This window comes from Podarcis pityusensis (genome assembly GCF_964106645.2).
Source record: "Podarcis pityusensis genome assembly, chromosome: 3".
In the NCBI taxonomy this organism is placed as follows: Eukaryota; Metazoa; Chordata; class Lepidosauria; order Squamata; family Lacertidae; genus Podarcis; species Podarcis pityusensis.
Genome location: NC_138026.1, coordinates 117,829,402 through 117,839,738, shown reverse-complemented (window position 1 = coordinate 117,839,738; position 10,337 = coordinate 117,829,402). Strand labels below are relative to the sequence as shown.

The following is a 10,337-nucleotide window of genomic DNA, read 5'->3' as shown; positions in this document are numbered from 1 at the left end:
GGTGTTTGGGCTGGGTGTTCATCAGTATGCGGATGATACCCAGCTCTACCTCTCTTTCAAATCAGAACCAGTGAAGGCGGTGAAGGTCCTGTGTGAGTGTCTGGAGGCGGTTGGAGGATGGATGGTGGCTAACAGATTGAGGTTGAATCCTGACAAGACAGAAGTACTGTTTTTGGGGGACAGGAGGTGGGCAGGTGTGGAGGACTCCCTGGTCCTGAATGGGGTAACTGTGCCCCTGAAGTACCAGGTGTGGAGCCTGGGAGTCATTCTGGACTCACAGCTGTACATGGAGGCACAGGTCAATTCTGTGTCCAGGGCTGCTGTCTCCCAGCTCCACCTGGTATGCAGGCTGAGAACCTACCTGCCCGTGGACTGTCTTGCCAGAGTGGTACATGCTCTGGTTATCTCTTTCTTGGACTTCTGCAATGCGCTCTACGTGGGGCTACCTTTGAAGGTGACCCAGAGACTACAACTAATCCAGAATGCGGCAGCTAGACTGGTGACTGGGAGCGGCCACCGAGACCATATAACACTGGTGTGGAAAGACCTACACTGGCTCCCAGTATGTTTCCGAGCACAATTCAAAATGTTGGTGCTGACCTTGAAAGCCCTAAACGGGCTCGGTCCAGTATACCTGAAGGAGCGTCTCCACCTCCATCGTTCAGCCCGGACACTGAGGTCCAGCGCCGAGGGCCTTCTGGCAGTTCCCTCCCTGCGAGAAGCCAAGTTACAGGGAACCAGGCAGAGGGCCTTCTTGGTAGTGGCACCTGCCCTGTGGAACACCCTCCCACCAGATTTCAAAGAGAAAAATAACTACTGAACTTTTAGAAGGCATCTAAAGGCAGCCCTAAAGGCAGAGTGATGCTTAGAAGGCATCTAAAGGCAGAGTGGCTGGGGAGACCCAGCCAGATGGGCGGGGTATAAATAATAAATTATTATTTATTTATTATTATTATTATTTAATTATTATTATTATTATTATATTATTATTATTATTTGTACGTGCTGCATATTGTGATCAATTATGTTACCTGCCTCCCCCATATATTATTCCAGCTGGCCCCTTGCTCCCTCACATTCCTTCCTTCTCATTTGCTCTTTCTTCATCCTAAATCAGGCTACCTCAACCTCGGCCCTCCAGATGTTTTTGGCCTACAACTCCCATGATCCCTAGCTAACAGGACCAGTGGTCAGGGATGATGGAAATTGTAGTCTCAAAAACATCTGGTGGGCCAAGGTTGAGGAAGCCTGTCCTAACTGCTGCTCAGCCTTCCTCATTGGACTGTTTTGGGGATCCTCTCCCTCTTTTAGGCTTTCCTCCCTCATTACATTTTGGACTTCCACACAACCATGCCTGGTAATGCCTCCTTCTTATGGATGTAAGGTGGCATTTGGGCTAGATAACCAACAGCACTCAGGCCTGAGAACTGCAAACCAAGGAGACAAATCTCTTGAATTTGCTTTTATTGCAAGGGAACAAGCTCATATTCTCACTGTACATGTTGCAAAAGCCCCTTCATTTTGAGCCAGATTGTCTGGTGAATAAACAGAAGGGATCTCCAGCTGGGAGGTGATGCAGGATCCAGTAGCTCTCCAAGTCGAGGGAACATCTCCCATTTTTCAAAGGATCCTGGGTCAGCAGGCAGAAATTAGTCTTCTATCACATTGGGCTTAAAAGCAAACAACAATTATTTCAATTTCATTGCCAAGTCACAATCTTTGAGACATGGAAAAAGCGAAGGAAGCAATGTTGCCCCATCAGAAACATACCAAAACCCCATTGGGTGACTCTGCCAATCTCAGTTTCTCACTTTCACCATTTTAAGTTCAGTTCTCGCCATTGGTATGCAAATTTTGTTTTTAAAAAGTTCCTCGTGAACTTTCGCAAACCTTGTGATGTTAACTGGGCCACCAATTGTGCAATTAAAAGACTACATGTATAGTGCAATGTGCCTTTCATACTCTGAGCAGCTAACAAGTTACGTACTTGATACACTGTGCGTAACTAATGGGATATGCAAATAGCACTCATTGGTCCATTAAACTGAAATTGCATGTATTTCGTAAGCTGTCTTAGTTATACTTAGCACAACCAGTGCCTGTTCAATTAACACATTACATAATTAAGGTAATTATAAATCTAGCAAGCTGCATAATCAGTAATTCCCTTCAAGAACAACAATGAAAGTGTACACGCTTCTGAGTTATTTTTTTGTCTTCTAGATTTGGGAAGAAATAGAATGATTGTTACAAGTCGAAGAAAGGAAAGAAGGAAGGAAGGAAGGAAGGAAGGAAGGAAGGAAGGAAGGAAGGAAGGAAGGGAGTTTTTGTATGGATCAAATTTTTCAGTAATGGAGAGGAATTTAAATGGAAAAACTAAATGGCTTTTAACAGAGGATATATGCTAAATTAGGGGATGATAAACTTGAATACAATGTAAAAATTATAAAGGTGGAAAGGAAGTTGAAGCACTCAAAAAGATGACAGTACAGGGCAGAATAAATGGGCAATTAATATTGAAAGGTAACGTAAAAAACTTGGAGACAAGAATAAATAACTTGACATTGTTTTATGTATTTATGTATATAGCAGGGGTCCCAAATCACCTTCACACTAAGTAAAAACCACACACCAATTCCTTATAAGAGTAAACTGGGAGATATGGATAAAAAGTGTAAACAATATAGGATTCCCATCGTAGGTATAAAAGAAAAAGTAGGTTACTTTTAATCTTCTTAAGACCTTAAAGGCCTTTGGGATTTACTTTGTTTTGTTTTTTTAATTAGAATCCCAAGATACACTGAGCAAAAGTCTGCGGATCCTGAGCTAACTTTTGCCTACTTCTGAGCAAGAGGCTGCTGGGCATCCACTAAGACGATGGATATGGTATTTGAAGCGCCTTAAGGAAATCAGTCCTGAGTGCTCACTGGAAGGACAGATCCTGAAGCTGAGACTCCAATACTTTGGCCACCTCATGAGAAGAGAAGACTCCCTGGAAAAGACCCTGATGTTGGGAAAGATGGAGGGCACAAGGAGAAGGGGACGGCAGAGGACGAGATGGTTGGACAGTGTTCTCAAAGCTACCAGCATGAGTTTGACCAAACTGCGGGAGGCAGTGGAAGAAAGGAGTGCCTGGCGTGCTCTGGTCCAGGGGGTCACGAAGAGTTGGACACGACTAAACGACTAAACAACAACAACAAGTTGTGCTAACCTTGGTCACACCCACAAAGCACATTCAAAGAAATCTTATGCCTCTGTTACTGTGATGGCTTCCTGGGATCCAGAGTTTGTTAAAGGTGCTAGGAGCTGGCACTCTGTGAGGGGCCCCATAATAACTCTTAGCACCCTTAACGAATAATAATAATAATAATAATAATAATAATAATAATAATAATGTGAAACCATCCCCTCAAAAATCGAATGGCAGGCCAAATTGTTAGAATACCTACAGTTAGCAAGCATAACCGGGTTAGTGAAAGGAAACTGGATACAATATGTTAATAAAGAACGGATAGTAATCAAAGAATATCTCAAAGGTTACTGTGATAACAAAAGCTTTATGGCAGATAATGTATGAGTCTTATAACATAAGGTAATATCAGAGGAAACCAGAATCAAAAAGGAGAAAAATATTTTCAGGAAACTGTAAAAAAATTAGTCTCAAAATAGTACAACGGGTATAGTCGGAAGGTTCTTTTTTTAATTGTAAATAAAATCTTATTCTATCTCTTTTCCTATTTATTTTCTCTTTTCTCCTTCTATATTCTTTTGCATATTATAATTTATAATGCCTGAAATGTAATGTTTGATATTGTATGTATTTTAAGATTTCTGTATAATAAAGGTTGATTTAAAGAAAAAGAAAAAGAAATTTCCCTAAACAGGGTTGCTTTCAGATGTTTTCTAAGTTTAAGATAGTTATTTATTTCCTTGACATCTGATGGGAGGGCGTTCCACAGGGCGGGCGCCACCACCGAGAAGGCCCTCTGCCTGGTTCCCAGAGTTCTTGACATGTGTGTTGTTGATGTGACCTAGATGTGTCTGGAATGTGGTCTCCACCCAGTGTTGCATATGTCTCTTGGGTGTGAAAGGCCTGAGCTGCACCTTTAACCATGTTGCTTGGGCACCTATTGAATTCCCCTTTCAGCAAAGCCTTCCACGTGAAGATCTTTATCTCAGCCTGCACCTGCAACAGGTGCATTTTGAACCAGTGACATCAGCTGAGTGTTGGGACAGGTGTGGGAACCAAACGGTCGACTGATTCCAGCGTTCGCATGCTCCTTGAGTTCTGCAAAGGCAACATGAAAGAGGACAGCCAGGGCTGACCTCTGGACTGGGTGCAAGGAAGAAAGCAGACTGGTGGGGATTTGTCGAATTCAGACTGAGCTTAGTGGGACATTGCCCCATTTGTTCCAATAGGCTAGCCTCCACATTTTTAAAAAAATAAAAATCATGGAATAGTTTTTAAGCATTTGCATTGTTTTTATTTGTGGAATTGTCCTTGGTTTTTACAAATGCGACAGATATATGAAGATAAATACACTAGCCGAGATATCACCTTGCCAACAAAGGTCCGTATAATTAAAGCTATGGTTTTCCCAGTAGGGATGTATGGAAGTGAGAGCTAGACCATAAAGAAGGCTGATCGCCGAAGAATGGATGCTTTTGAATTATGGTGCTGGAGGAGACTCTTGAGAGTCCCATGGACTGCAAGAAGATCAAATCGATCCATTCTGAAGGAAATCAGCCCTGAGTGCTCACTGGAAGGACAGATCCTGAAGCTGAGGCTCCAATACTTTGGCCACCTCATGAGAAGAGAAGACTCCCTGGAAAAGACCCTGATGTTGGGAAAGATGGAGGGCACAAGGAGAAGGGGACGACAGAGGACGATATGGTGGGACAGTATTCTCAAAGCTACTAACATGAATTTGACCAAGCTGTGGGAGGCAGTGGAAGACAGGAGTGCCTGGCGTGCTCTGGTCCAGGGGGTCATGAAGAGTCAAACACGGCTAAACGACTAAACAACAACAGTACACTAGTGGCCAAAATTGTGGAAACCTTTTGTGAAAAAGTCTATTTCTGAGGAAATGTATTTCTGATGGCTCATAAGACCACCTTTTGGGGGCGTAATACCATAAAATTATATATCAATGGAAAGATAATTTAATGTAATGCAACCAAGTTTGTTCAATTATCTGTATTCCATCAAAAGTTATAGCCAAATAACCAGAAAAAGGAAGCACAATTTTCTCAGGTTGATTTGCAGTCACTTTCCTTCATTTGAATGTAGCCAATGAGCAGGAGTGTTTAGAGAGCCAATCAGGTGTTATGAACCATCAAACTTTGGAAACACACTTTCCCCAAAAGGTTTCCACAATTTCGGCCCCTAGTGCAGCTATAGGATTGCCTACCCAAGTTGCACAGTTAACCTAAATAAGCATTGCACTGTAAGTCATTTTCATCTTTTATCCATAGAAGCCCTGGAGAATGGCTTTTTGATGTGCAAACTATAAATCTTATAACAAAGCATACAAATACGCTTAACGTACAAATTATGGTAAACATGCAAAAAAATGTATAGTTAACTCTAGCAAGCATCTAAAAACTTTTGTTATTGTTCCTCTCCTGCACACAAAGGTATCAGAGATACATAATTAAGCTGCTTTCTTAGTTCAGTAGATCCCTTAGGCTGAATCCAGACTGGCAAATTACTGCTCAAGTAAAATACCAACTTAAAAACACTGGGGAGGGTAAGTAGGAGGTCATCGTGAATACTGAGATAGAAATCAGTTTAGTCCAGTAATATACTCTGGATTTCACGGCGACTTTCATTGTGGAAGGTTGTACAGGGTTTCATTTAAGCTCTGATCTGGACTTCTGGAACTCAGAGTACTGGAGGTGGTGGGCGGGGAACCAAATGTGTTTCCTAGGAAGCGAGTTCCACTAAATTTGATGGAAATGATGGACTCGTGCTTAGGATGGCAGCTCAAATCAGGGGCTTCTTACAGGGGCAAAACTAGGCTTTATTTCACCCGGGACAAAGACCCAGTTTGGCACGCCCCACAAACATTTGCGTACACACACAAACCCAGGCTGAGAACCTCAATGGCACCCCTTGGAGGCTTCACCTGGGGCAAAAAAAACCCCCCCAAACCCCAGCTAACTCCCCGACAGCTTTGTCTCTGTCTTCTCAGCATGCTCAGTTCAGAAGGTGCTGGGGACGGAAGAACCCCAGCAACTTGTATGACCTCTTCTTTGGCGAGCTGAAGTTACCTTTTGCAACATTTCCTCAGGATTCCACATTTCCCGATCTGAACCATAGGAGAGGGACACTTGATAAGTTTGCAAGTGCCGTTGGCTTCATAGCATTGCCGTCTGCTATGTGGTTTGAAAAAGGCAAATCCTGCGGAAAGTGGGGGGAGAGAGAGAGAAACATCACTGCCCACTGCATTTTTCGCTCCATAAGACGCAGCTGACCATAAGACGCACCTAGTTTTTAGAGGAGGAAAGGGGGAAAGCCCTGGTTTTTTTGGGATCTGCTCAGAGTTGTGCAGCTTCTTTTGCAAAGGGGAAAAGCCCCATTTTTTGAGGATCAGCTCAAAGTTGTTGAGCTTACATTGCAAAGGGAAAAAATCCTGTTTTAATAGGGTTCAACTCACAGTTCTGCAGCTTCTTTAGGAAAGGAAAGGGAGCTGTTTCTACAGTTTCCAGACAGATAATCTAATCAGCCAGTCACATGTCGCTGGGGAAACAAACAGCCTCCGTCTGCAGAACATTCAGCAATGGAGGCCTGGGCAAGGGGCCGGTGCCGGAAAGGGAGCCAGCGACCGACCACACATTCACTCCATAAGAAGCACAGACATTTCCCCTTACTTTTTAGGAGGAAAAAAGTGCGTCTTATGGAGCGAAAAATAGGGTAAATTAGGAAGAGGAAGAAAAGGAGGCACAAGTTCCCAGGCTTTATGAGAGGAGTGGGGAACCCCAGAACCATCTGGATAACTGCTGCATTCCAACTTCCCGGAAAGCCACTGCTGTTCATTTTCCAGACTTTCCCAACCTTGTGCCCCCAGAAGTTGTTGGACTACAATTCCCATCGTCCCTGACCACTGGACCTAGCTGTCTAGGAAACCTTGGAGGCTTTTAAGCAGAGGTTGGGTGGCCATCGGTCCTGGATGCTTTAGCTGAGATTCCTGCATTTCAAGGCGGTTGGACTAGATGATGATGAAGAAGAAGAGTTTGGATTTGATATCCCGCTTTATCACTACCCAAAGGAGTCTCAAAGTGGCTAACATTCTCCTTTCCCTTCCTCCCCCACAACAAACACTCTGTGAGGTGAGTGAGGCTGAGAGACTTCAGAGAAGTGTGACTGGCCCAAGGCCACCCAGCAGCTGCATGTGGAGGAGCGGGGAAGCGAACCCGGTTCCCCAGATTACAAGTCCACCGCTCTTAACCACTATACCACACTGACCCTTGGGTCCCTTCCAACTCTACGATTCTATCCTTCTATGGCAGAAAAGCTAGAGAGAAATGCTCCTTTCCTTTGCGAGGAAACAGAACATCTCAATTCCTTTCTCCCTTCCACTCGGCTATTGGCTGAGCAGCCTCTTTCTCCCTTCTTTACTCTCCACCCCTTACCTGAGGAAGCCAGGAGCAGCACAGACAAAGCAGCCCAGAACAGGTGAAGGATCTTCATGGCTCCGTTGGGGTGGACTGATGCAGCGAAGGTGAATGCAGCGTTACAAGCCAGACGTGTGTCCAGTGTTTATTGGAGGAGGGCTGGGCTGCCTGTATTTGTACTCTCCTTGGGAAGTGGTTCCCTCCTCCTGGCTTGGAAAGTCCAGCATGCCATCACCATGACCTGAGACAAGGTGCGGCTGCTGTCCAACCCATAAGCACACTGGCTTAACCAGGCAGAGATGTGGGGATAAGTGGTTTTGTCCTGTTGCAAGACCTGGCAGAGATGCAAAACCCAGAACGAATCACTGGAGGTGAATCTCCCTCTGAATACCAGAGAGAGGGAAGAGAAAGAAAGGGGGAAGAGAGAGAATGATGGAGTTCCTGGAAAATAAAGGTATCGGTGATTACTAAACCATAATTACTGCTGTTTTTGCTATCACATGCAAATCAATCTCTGTGTGCTAAGAGATTCCAACGTTTACCCAGGGTTCAGTTTCCCTGGAATGAAGACCGGAGGAGAGTGTGGTGTCATTAGGATCTATGGTTTTATTTTCACATATGTGCAACATGATGTGAGTATACAGTGGTACTTCTGGTTAAGAACTTAATTCGTTCCAGAGGTCCGTTCTTAACCTGAAACTGTTCTTAACCCGAGGTACCACTTTAGCTAATGGGGCCCCCCGCTGCCGCCGCACGATTTCTGTTCTCATCCTGAAGCAAAGTTCTTAACCCGAGGTACTATTTCTGGGTTAGTGGAGTCTGTAACCTGAAGTGTCTGTAACCTGAAGCATCTGTAACCCGAGGTACCACTGTACGATGGAGGGGCTTTGGGTTTCAGCACACAGCAAGACCAGCCTCTGTGTCTCCAGCTTCCAGAATCAGCCAGCTCTCTCTCTCTCTCTCTCTCTCTCTCTCTCTCTCTCTCTCTGACACACAGAGCTCCCCCCCCCCCACAAACATATGGTTCTTCCTCTTAGAATAGCATGGCTTCCATCCAGGTGATTTGGGGAAGGCCCACCCCTTTGTCTCTACGGCAACAGAGGAAGCTCTTTGTACATGAAAACAATAGTACTTAATTGGCCAGCTATCTGACCATTTCAGTGACCTCTTCTTATAGCAGGCATAGGCAAACTCGGCCCTCTAGATATTTTGGGACTACAATTCCCATCATCCCTGACCACTGGTCCTGTTAGCTAGGGGTGATGGGAGTTGTAGTCCCATAACATCTGGAGGGCCCAAGTTTGCCTATGCCTGTCTTATAGATTGTAAACCTCTCTGGGCCCAGGACCACAGGGTTGGAAAGCACCATATACTCCAAGACTTTGGCCACCTCATGAGAAGAGAAGACTCCCTGGAAAAGACCCTGATGTTGGGAAAGATGGAGGGCACAAGGAAAAGGGGACGACAGAGGACGAGATGGTTGGATAGTGTTCTTGAAGCTACCAGCATGAGTTTGACCAAACTGCGGGAGGCAGTGGAAGACAGGATTTCCTGGCGTGCTCTGGTCCATGGGGCACGAAGAGCCTCAGCTTCACATATAAAGGATATTCTCTGATATAACCTTAAAGGTAAAGGGACCTCTGACCATTAGGTCCAGTCACGACTGACTCTGGGGTTATGGCGCTCATCTCACTTTATTGGCTGAGGGAGCCACCTTATAGCTTCTGGGTCATGTGGCCAGCATGACTAAGCCGCTTCTGGCGAACCAGAGCAGCGCATGGAAACGCTGTTTACCTTATTATGCCTCAATAAGAATTGTAAATCTTTAAGCTGCTCCTTGTTCATGCTTAACACAGAAAATAAAATCACACCACAGAGCTCTCTCCTCTCTTCTTCTTCTTCTTCTTCTTCTTCTTCTTCTTCTTCTTCTTCTTCTTCTCAGAAATGCATCCACCAAAGGGAAAACTTTTCCTTCCTTCCTTCCCCCAATTCTTCTTCTTCTTCTGAAAGTGAGCATATGATGCCACCACCTGGAAGGAAGGCAAAACTACAAAATACCTTTTATTAAATTTTCACTTTAACCAAACAAGAGTAAATTTCCACATTCATTTGTACAACTCTTCCCCCCCCCGCTCTGCCGAGCAATGACTTCCCTCCCTCCCGCCAACAGTTTTCTATTTCCAATCTATATCTCACAGTTTCCTCTTTATTCAAATCCATGTCGAAAGATTTATTTTAATCCTGCTAGTGTCTTCAAACTTCTACAGTTCTGGTTTAAATAGTCAGTGAATTCCAGTCTCTTTGGAATTTTGATTCATTGTTCTTTTGTTCTCTGCTCTGGCTATCCAGAACCCTCCATTTCATTCATCCTTGTGGGGATAGCATAATCCATCAGTTTATCCTTCTTCCATCTGTAAATTCCATTCTCAAATCAATTCTTAAACACTTTTTATTTTGAAAAATGTAGCATTTTAGTCTGAATTTTCCCTAATATGCACATTCTTTTTTTGCAAAGCAATGTTCCCTAATATATCACACTTTTGAATATTGTTTTCTACAATATATCCATATATATGCACACTTCCCACAAGTGTATGCACTTTTTTTTATTGATTGTATTGTTGGAGAGTGAATGTTTTTCATAGGTCTGTTTTTTGGGATTCCCCCCTCCCATTTAATATTTTTTCCTCTGTAATAAAAATATTTTGTGCTTCTGCACA

General features: G+C 44.0%; 1 long non-coding RNA gene across 1 annotated transcript; it reads right to left on the bottom strand.

The window, feature by feature from the left end:
• Positions 1 to 1,447: 1,447 nt before the first annotated feature.
• Positions 1,448 to 7,789, bottom strand: LOC308474674. The gene is made up of 3 exons (XR_013984815.1): positions 7,636 to 7,789; positions 6,274 to 6,403; positions 1,448 to 1,670 (listed from the first exon to the last, which is right to left on the bottom strand). It is a non-coding gene; the product is annotated as an uncharacterized lncRNA (long non-coding RNA).
• Between the last annotated feature and the right edge of the window lie 2,548 nt (positions 7,790 to 10,337).